Genomic DNA, 10,244 nt, shown 5'->3' with positions numbered 1-10,244 from the left:
CCCTCCGGCGTGTATTATGAGGAGATCCGCTCCGCTAATACACGTCTCAGTCTCGGGACGTTCGAGACCGCCCACAAGGCCGCCCGCACGTGGACGCGGTGGCATGGTGCCTCGACCGGCCGCGTTGGTTTCTTAGTTAGATTACAAGGATTATATTGGTAAATATGCACCGTTATAACTCGGTCTCATCAGATGGATGGCCGGTAATTACTAATTAACGTGGGAATTTCTAGGAAGTGCGAAATTAGTATAGATAGATAGATAGATAGATAGATGTGTATTTCCGCCATTGGCCATTATCGAGTTTAGAGAAATCTTATCAAAAATCTCTACTGGTGTGTGAGTTCTTGCGACATGACGCATAGAAGATCACAAGCTGAGCCTATACGGTTCGTCCACGTTATTCCTTCAGATCGAGGGGTTGGTGCATTGTTTCAATGGGATTTGCGAACATCTTCATAAACTTGCTACGATTAGTTGCTGCAGTCAAGGTTTGTGCCGTGAAAGATCGGGTCAACAATGAATCTACCCTCGTCTCGAGGTTCTCTCTACATCAAGTGGTATTTGGAGCAAGGTTCATCATTGTACTTTTTTCTGCTATTTGATCCAGTTGTTTGAAAGATGATGAACTCGCAACATGAGAAATCTGATCATGCGGAGGAGGAGGAGAAGGACGAACTTATAATGGATCTAGAGATAAGTGATGATTTGTATATCCATTTGATGTCGATCAAGGGAGCTAACAAGAAGTTCGGACAAAGGTTAGTCTTTGACTGCCAACAATCGACAACACACTGTTAGTCTACAAGTGGTATCAGAGACCGGCATTGCTCACGACACTTTGGAGGAGACAGTCGGGCGGCGTCATCAAGGAGGAGCTATCGGAGGATATGCAAGTAATTTTTGCTGCGGGAGGAAGGCTATGGCGCTAAAAAAAGTTCACACGTACTGTAAAGTAGGAGAGAAAGTTTGCGCCACAATGATCGACCATGAGACCATGACTGTTCTATCAATGCGGTCGGCATCGACATGGTGGAGAAGCTAGAGCTATCGATGACACCAAATCAGCAACCTTACTCAATGAAGAGGTGATACGACAAGCTCGACATCACGCACCAAACTATGGTAGTGTTTTCTGTTGGCAAATTTTCTTGTGAGGTTTTGCGTGATGCAATTTCGGTATCGATGATTTCGTGTCATATGCTGCTGGGAGAGCCATGCTACAAGAAAATAATGCTACACACGACTATCTCACCAACATATGGACTGTCGAATGTGGTACGAAATATAATCCCATCGCCATGGAGAAAAAGATGTTCAAAACTGGGAGAAAAGTAATAATGCAGAAGATGAACAAGAAAGAAGAAGCAAACAAGGAGCCCGAAGTTGTTGAAAATATTTCGGCGCACATTGAGCACATACAAAAAAGACATCGACTGAAAACCAAGACAATTTTGCGTGAAGAGGGGGAGCATGATTTTGTGATTGTCACATGCAGTGAGCATTTTTTAGGAGCCCGAAGATGCTCTAAAGCTGGTTATAGTGGGAGTAACATAAGTAGTAATATAGCTGCCACATAAGCAAGAATGATGAGGTGGCAAGTAGTTAATGAGGAAAGAGGCAAATCAAGTAGGACGACGATAACTGCCACACGTGTGGCATCTAGGGGGTATGTGCAGCACGCCCCGTGTGGCATCGACACAGGCCCGCCCGCACAAGCACGTCCGCGCGCACCCCACCACAGCCCGCACGTTCGGTGTGCGGCGCAATCGCCCGCACTAGCACGTCCGGGCGAGCGACCTCACGGCACACACGACCCGTCTCGGCCCTCGCCCCTCCCCGCCTGCGAGCCACACGCCCCGCGTGGCAGTAACCACGCGTCCCGCCGCGATTGCCATGGTCCGAACCCTCTTCCATGTTCGTTTAACTGTAGTTGCCATGTTGCTGAACTGCAGTTGCCATGGTTGCTCAACTGCAGTTGCCATCTCAGGTCAAGTGTCGGATGCCATTTTTGGGCAACTGTAGTTGTTGCCATGTATGGTCTGGTCTACTACAGTTGTCATGATTTGAAAACTTTAGGATTTGTCACCTACTAACACTAGATAGTTGCCATGTAGCACTATAAAAACATGGCAAAAAACATGTTCAGGTAAAAGAGAGAGTTGCCATCTGCTTACAAGCACACTAGGGCGGTTGCCATGTACCCTGCAAAAACACATGGCAACTGATAGCTTTTGGTGTGTGGGAGAGGAGACGGGCATGTGGGCGACGGTGGTATCTTTAGGAGTTGCCACCTACTAACACTGGACAGTTGCCATTTAGCGCTATAAAAAAAGAGAAGTGCATATTTCAACCCTGAACTTTTGGACTAGTCTAATTTACAACCCCGAACTCCAATACCGTCTAAACTACAACCCCCAACTCTTAAAACCGGTCAGTATTCAACCCTCCCCTCTTTGTTGACCGGTTTTGACCTGGTTGACCGGTTTTGACCAGTCAACAGGTCCAGTCAGCATGCCACATCAGCAAAAAATGCAAAATTTCCAAGGAAACAACCTGTAAAATCGAAGAAAATACAGGAAAAGAAATAAGAAATTCAATTTCCGAAAAACACGGAAAATAAAAAATCGAATTTCCAAAAAAATCCAGAAAAAACCCAAAAACTCAAATTCCAGAAAAAAAATATTTCCAGAAAAAAAACATTTTTTATTTTCCCTAGCTTTTTTCGCGAACAATTTTTTTGGAATTTTGCTTTTTTATATTTTTTTCCTGATCTTACAGATTTTTATTTTCTTTTTCTTGAAATTTTGAAAAAAAAATCTCACGTGGCATGCTGATTGGACCCGTTGACTAGTCAAAACTAGTCACCCCAGGTCAAAACCGGTCAACAGAGAGGGGAGGGTTGAATCCTGCCCGGTTTTGAGACTTGGGGGTTGTAATTTAGACGGTATTAAAGTTCGGGATTGTAAATTAAACTAGGGCAAAAGTTCAGGGTTGAAATATGCACTTCTCTCCTATAAAAACAGACGTGACAACAATAACATGTTTGGGGTAAAGAGAGTTGCCATCTGCTTACAATCACAAATAGCGTGGTTGCCATGTACCATGCAGAAAACATGGCAAATGACAACTTGATGTGGGAGAGTGGGAAAAAGGATAGTCATGGGAGATGGGGAACAGAAGTCGTGCGCGGCGTGCGGGCGGGACAGCAGTTCCACCGCACGCCCCGACTCGCAACCGGTCTTGTTCGAGGGAGAAACAGCGTGCGGGCGAACTACCTACACACCACACACCGGGCTTGTCCTACGTGGCACACCAAATCCATCTTTTGATGTCAGGATTCGTGCAAAAAACAACCAACGACGATCCAGGCGTGTGGGCGAGTTGGAGACGTTCCACACGCGTGGGTGTTAGTGTTTCCGATCAAGTAACATAATATGTTACCATCACATAGCGTTTTCCAATGCAAAATGAGTCTACAAAGTAATAAATGAACCCAACTATGTTACCACATATATGACACCACCCACTATAAAAGTAGTAATAATAAGAAGACTAGGCCTGTAAAGGTTTGATTTTTTGGTTTTTTTGGAATTTTTTTACAGCCTCTTGGTAAAACGACGCGTGTAACTGTCGAAAGAAGAGTCCCAGCGATGCAGGATGGCCGTTCGGATTTTTTTAGCTAACAGTTTAATCACGTGTCCTATGGAACTGCCTACATATTTGCATGCGTTTTGGAAGGCCGTAGAACCAGCAAGCGATCTGGTTTTGGTGACACGTGCGAACACGTGTAAGTGTTCCGACGTTCGCTTTGGTTAGTCATCACTGTAGAATTCTGGAGAAGTATCGAGAGGCAAAACAAGCACACCAACAAACCGCCCTACATCCGTATATAAAGCTATTGTCGACCCATATCCATCGATCCCGGTCTCCCCCTGCCCACATCCTCCCCATGTCCGCCAATAACGTCCTAGATGATGGGGCGTAATGGGCGTACTGGCATCGTCTTGCTCCATCGCCGCCCCCGACGCACAACGGCCACGCCACGACCAGTGAGATCCGCGCAAGGAGGGAGATGCATCAGGGAGGTTTCAGGCTGCTCACCGGCAAAGCCCTCCGACTAGCGGCCAGACCCAGGCGAGGTGGATTTCGTGGGTGAGGCCCTATTTCCTTCCTGCTCTTCTGCGTGATCTGGCCTGGCGGTACGGAATCCTCCCAGATTTGGCTTCCTTTATGCACTCCACTACTCTCCGCATGTCGTTGTTCGTCGTTCGGTTCTGTGACCCCTGCACCGACGGGAGAGTCCGGTCTTCCCACCTATAAACGTTCTGGTTCTTCTCCACGAAGACACGACGACGAACTGCTCACTTTTTGTTGAAATTCTGTACTTCCTTCTATTACTCAACTGCTCTAGGTTTGCATTTACCATCTCCCATAGGGTCGCCGGGACCCTGTCCTTCCATTGGCTGCCTGCCTTCTTGCTTAGATCTCTTCCTACAGATTCCTAATTCTTTTTGTTTGATGTGTTATGTGCAGTGTTATTGCCAGGAGTGGTCTTTTTGGTTCTGCGAGAACGATATGTCCAAGAATTCAAGTTAAGTTCAGCCACCCTACGAGCAAGAGCACCATGTACATCTACTACGAGGGCATGCCAGATTCTCCACAAGCTCAGCGGCGAGTCATACGACTTCCTCTGCAGGCACTGTAACCACTTCTACTACGTGCTCTGCCATAAGCTCGGCATCCCCAAGCTTCCAAGTAAGGGTAGGAGATTCAGGCTTTGTTCTTATGACTTGCCACTGGACTATGGTCTTCTCCCTAAAAATTAGTCACTAGACTGTATTTGTAGGCAGTGTATGGTGGCGTTTGACACATCTTAATATCATGGTTTACTATAGAATGGCCACTAAATATGTGTAGTATTTTTTTTTCAAAACCAGAATTGGTCCGACTGTAATTTTCTTGCTACTTCTCATAATTGAAGCTTGGTACCGACACTAGCTGCATACCAGTACTAGAAAAAAAATTCTTATTTGGTCACCCTCCATTCAATGGCTATATACTCAAAAAAGTGGTTTTTTGGATAAATAAAATTAGTGCCAGTTTTTCAAAGAACGTTATTTTTATTGGATTGTTTTTGGAAAATCCAATTTTACTTATATAATTCACTTAATAAGTACTCACAGAATCTTGTTTGGCCTAGAAAGTTGTAGTATCCATTACCATTAACAGATGGATATTCATCAGATAGACCTACATACTTGTTTTCACTTGAATCCAAGCAAAATATCATGTAAATTAGATAAATTGTACAGTTTTTTGACTGAACCATGAATTTTTGTGATGGCTTACCTATTTTGTACAAGCATGGGTGTCTAAACGAGGAAAGAGTCTTTATTTGAGTCTCTAAAGTAAAATTGTCTAGAAGAAGTTTAAGGTGGTTCTGTGGATTCACTTTGTTTTACCACAACATGAGTTGCAACTGTAGTTTGTCAACTCTCGGACAAGCAAGCTTAGTTCTTCTCAATTTTAGTCCCTTATTGTTACAGGAAACAATTTGAATTATGGCAAGGATTGGAATTTTGTCTTTCATGAGGCTGTTACCCAAATGCTGCGCCGGTTTTTTAGGTACTTGCATATCACATCCTCGATCTGAATTTGGGTAAGCCTGTGCTATATGGTAAATATCCCATCATTATAATGGAATGAGTATTTGTTTTGATTTGCCTTCTAATCCATAAAAAACGGATATCTCATTGTTCTAGATTGTCACAAAGTGGGCTTTCATTGTTTTATATGATCTATGTAAATGTAATCTTTAAAATTACAATTTAAAGTCTTGGTAATTGAGGTGAACATGGTCAAGTGCTGAGCAGTTTGGGGTCAAAGATTGAGAACTGAGATTTTATTTCACCAAAAAGAAAGCTTCGTACTAATTACTCTTTTCTATTTCCACTCTGATGCTTTAGATGTTTAATGATTTCATAGTTGTTGTCTATATATATTGTCAGTGTATTTGCTAATTGTCAAGTCTGTACAGGTTTTACAAAAACGTTTAATCCCTTGCTGCTCATAATTTGTATAGGCAAAAGTACCAATCTCATTTGTTTGTTCTATTGTCAGAATGACAGATGGTACATGGAAGTAGTAGTGCATGTCATTCAGTTGGTAATATTGATGTACTCTAAAGGACTTGCCTTATTTTGTTTTGTTCTGTTCGGGTAGGTAGTGTGTGTCTTGCACAAGATAATTACGGTGTTGATGGATCATATAGCAGGTTCAGTGTGCAGTTTTAAATTTCTTTAGCGCACACACACACACGTACAGAGTTTATAGATCTTTTTGATAGTGTAGTTGTTGTCCTTTATTTGCCAGCTTAATATAATTGCTGCCTTGGTCTACTTTATAATTGATAAACGATTTTCTGATTCAAGAACGGTTTTCTTTCTAAAATTGTATAGAAGAGCAGCATGAACATTTTTCAGAGAGTCAACTTCTTAGAGGGAGTTTTTCAGCAAAAAAGAGAAGGGCTGCTTCTTATGCTTCCATGTCATTCTACCGTCAGTTTTGGTAGACAATGTGTGAGCCAAAATATTCAGATCCCAGTGAGCTTTCACATTTAGTTTTGAGGGAAGCATGTAAAAGTGCACCAAGCCGTAATAAATTTTGATGTTACTTTGATTTAAAATTATTAAGTGCAGCTGATTGCATAAGATGGTATCTTATGGAAGAACGAAGCACTTAAAGTATATTAGTGTTTGCACTCAGAGTCAGGCAACTGTAAGAATTTGCTGGGTTTTAGTTGGTGTTACCTTGTTGAATAAGATGGATAAAGGTTGGAGTACTCGCCCAAGTATTTATTTTGATATTATCATTTATATATACAACTCAGATACGCGATCGTGGTTTTCATTTTTTAATACAGCTGATTCTTACAGTTGATGTTACAAAGCGGGGGAAACCCTTTTTCGGTAATACAGTAGCTGATGTCACTTTTCTGGAATTAGATGGAAGAGGTGAACATTCACTTTATATTAATATTCCCATTCAAGTCCATAACTGATGGAAGAAGTCAGGGTTAACTCTATGTTAATATTAGTATTCAGGTCCCAAGCTTCAACAGTTTAGTTGTAATGACACAGTTGATCTTGGCTTCCTACTCTTAAGAGTTTATTTGTTTTAACAAGGTTGAAAGGAGACACAGACAATCCGCACATATCCTAGCCTACCAGGGATGGATTAATGACTAACTGAGCTTTATCCTGGATTTGACTTCAGAGGTTGTAGTTAACTCTATGTGCCAGGAATATGTAGTTTGGCATTGGTTTTGGTACTGAATATATAACTTCTAAGGAAACTCTTTTATTCACTTAGATATGCTAGCTGAAGAAAATAATAATAAAAATAATACTTTTTGAATGTGCTATGGTTATGGCTGCCCAATATAGGAAGGGTGATACTTTATTTCCTTTTTGTTTTTTGTTGACATCTAATCTGTCTTGGAAAATATCTTTTGATGTATATTGTTTTACTATCTTCTTTTCTTGTCTGAATATTGTGAATGAGCAGCATGAACACGGGGTCTAGAGGAGCACACACGACAATGGAGTGATGAATGATGCCTTCGTTTTCTAGATGGCAAAACAATATATGAAACACAGTCAAATGTATAAACCCCAAAAGAATCTGACAAGGCAAAAGTAAATGAGTATGTTGATTGGTGCCGAACATAAAAAGTTGTAGATATACCAATGGAGCTCCCTGGAGCAACTAGCACTTGTTTAGAGGGCCACTAAATATACTACTTTCAGGTTTCAGCCCAGCAAAGCAATGACACTGTACCTCTTCTCTTATACATTCTTATTTCTATTTACATTACCTATTCTCAAAATAGTGCAACGTCTGGGTAACAAGATGATGCATGTACCAATAACTGGGAGTACAGTTACATCTACTAACAAAGTCGGCTTATTCATATTCTCTTCACACTGCTGGATTCGTCTTAATTTTTGTTTTGTAAATAGGCTTCACCGCAGTATTCTGGTATCACTTTGTTGATACCAGGTAGATGTGTCTCTTTATCCCTGCTTGAATTTTGTATGAACTTTATGAATAATTAACCGTACACGTACATTGTTAGAAAGACAAAGACATACCCACATAAGACATACAACAATTTTTTTAGTGTATCAAGAAAAAAAAATTCTAAGTGAATCAGTGAAGCGCGGCGTGCCGCCTAAGTTACTCTTCACTATGACCAGCCTAAGGATGATCAGCGCACTAGCGTTTTGACGGGCCGAGGCCTCGTCGTGTGCGGCCGAGAAAGCCCCCGCTGCCAGGTGCGTAGGGAGACGGGTCAAATTTGAAATTTGGGCGTCCCGTTCTGCCGTTGCTGGTCATCATCACCATTGTCTCATATTCCGAGATGCTCTTGACCAAAATGCTTTTACACGGTGAGAGAGATCGAGTCTCGTGCCACCGCGGCAACGTGTACTAGAAACGAAACAACCAGCAGTCTTCTTCTATCCCAAAAGACAAAGGCAAAATGACTTCCACTTTGACGAGCTGAGAGGAATTCCTAGCACTATATATACACGTACCAACCATACCCATCTTCCAGATCACGAACAAGGAAGCAAAATGACGGAACCGGTGAAGCTCATCGGCGCCTTTGGCAGTCCGTTCGTCCACCGTGCCGAGGTGGCCCTGCGCCTCGAGGGAGTCGCCTACGAGCTCAACACGGAAGACCTCTCCAACAAGAGCGAGCTGCTGCTCCGACACAACCCCGTCCACTACAGGGTGCCCGTGCTCCTCCACGGCGACAAGCCCATCTGCGAGTCGCTGGTCATCCTTGAGTACATCGACGAGGCCTTTGATGGCCCGCCGCTCCTGCCAGCAGACCCCGGCGAGAGGGCCGAGGCCCGCTTCTGGGCCAAGTTCTTTGCGGAAAAGGTAGGTTATCATGCATGCCTGGAAACTATTTTTTACAACTCAAATTCGCTGTTCCAAAAAGGTTACATAGTGAAATATATTCTCATTATGTTGTGTGCGTGACTTGTTTGATCAGTGCCTGATGTCGGTGTGGCTGGCGCTGTGGACGGAGGGCGAGACACAGAAGCTTCTCAAGGAGGATGCTAAGGAACACTTGGTGATAGTGGAGACGCAGCTCAAGGAGAAGAGATTCTTCGTGGCGCTGCTATCGGCCTCGCCGACATCGCCGGCGCCAATGTTCTGTCCCACTGGGCGGGCGTGCTGCAAGAGGTTGCTGGGATAACCGTCATGAGTGATGACGAGTATCCTGCTATCCACCGGTGGATGGAGGACTACAACGCCGACGAAGTTGTCATGGAGTGCCTGCCAGATCGGGAGCAGCTTGTGTCCCACTTCACTGCTATCAGAGGAAAGTGCATCGCCGTGGGGAAGTCCATGCTACCCAATTATCTAGCCAGCAAATAGACCTAAGCTAGAGGTCCGTGTGATGCCTCCGGCTTGACGCCCTATTTGGTTCCAAATAAGTCACCTGACTTATAAGTCAAGTGACTTTAAAATTAATAACTTATAAGTCACGACTGTTTGGTTGTCACCTGACTTATAAGTCACCTAACCACATCTTCTCATCTTGTTTTTTTATATAAAGGTGGTGGGACTCATGCAAAAGGGATGACTTATAAGTTTTAAGTTGGGATGAAGCAACTTATGACTTATAAGTTGGGGTGACTTATAAGTTGAGTCTGTTTGGTAAAATAAGTCACTTTTTTCACTTTTTAACTTATAAGTTGGTGACTTATTTGGAACCAAATAAGCCCTAAACTACATGAATATCCGTCGTAAAATAAGACATAGGGCAGTTGGTGGAATGTTATTGTTTGATGCCACTGTGCTCGGTTTGCTTATAGTCTGCCTATGCAGGAATGAGATACATATGCTCTTGGGAAGTACATGTTTGGTTGATAATTGAAACATCCATGAGTTCTTTTGGTCATAAATAACACTTGTTTCGATGCTTGCCGACATTTTGAAGGCTTCCCTACTGTTCCGGGGCTATGCATTGGGTAAATAAGAAATTATTTGGTGCCTTAAGCATCAATTTTTTTTAAGCTCCTTAAGCATCAAATAGGACATTCCACGAACACACAGTGAGTTTCTTAGAGGCTGTTATGGTGTGGCCAATGGGCTTTTCTCTTGGCTCACCGAACATTTATTCTCCGGCTCTGTCATCTCCGGCCATGATAACATGTGTGGCA

The 10,244-nt window shown here is 43.0% G+C and overlaps 1 pseudogene; it reads left to right on the top strand.

The window, feature by feature from the left end:
* Nucleotides 1-8,640: 8,640 nt before the first annotated feature.
* Nucleotides 8,641-9,708, top strand: LOC119273457 (annotated as a pseudogene).
* The last annotated feature ends 536 nt before the right edge of the window (nt 9,709-10,244 follow it).

The sequence above is a fragment of the Triticum dicoccoides genome, chromosome 3A, assembly GCF_002162155.2.
Source record: "Triticum dicoccoides isolate Atlit2015 ecotype Zavitan chromosome 3A, WEW_v2.0, whole genome shotgun sequence".
NCBI classification, from domain to species: domain Eukaryota; kingdom Viridiplantae; phylum Streptophyta; class Magnoliopsida; order Poales; family Poaceae; genus Triticum; species Triticum dicoccoides.
Note: the sequence above shows the minus strand (reverse complement) of the source record. Positions and strands in the feature narration are given on the sequence as shown.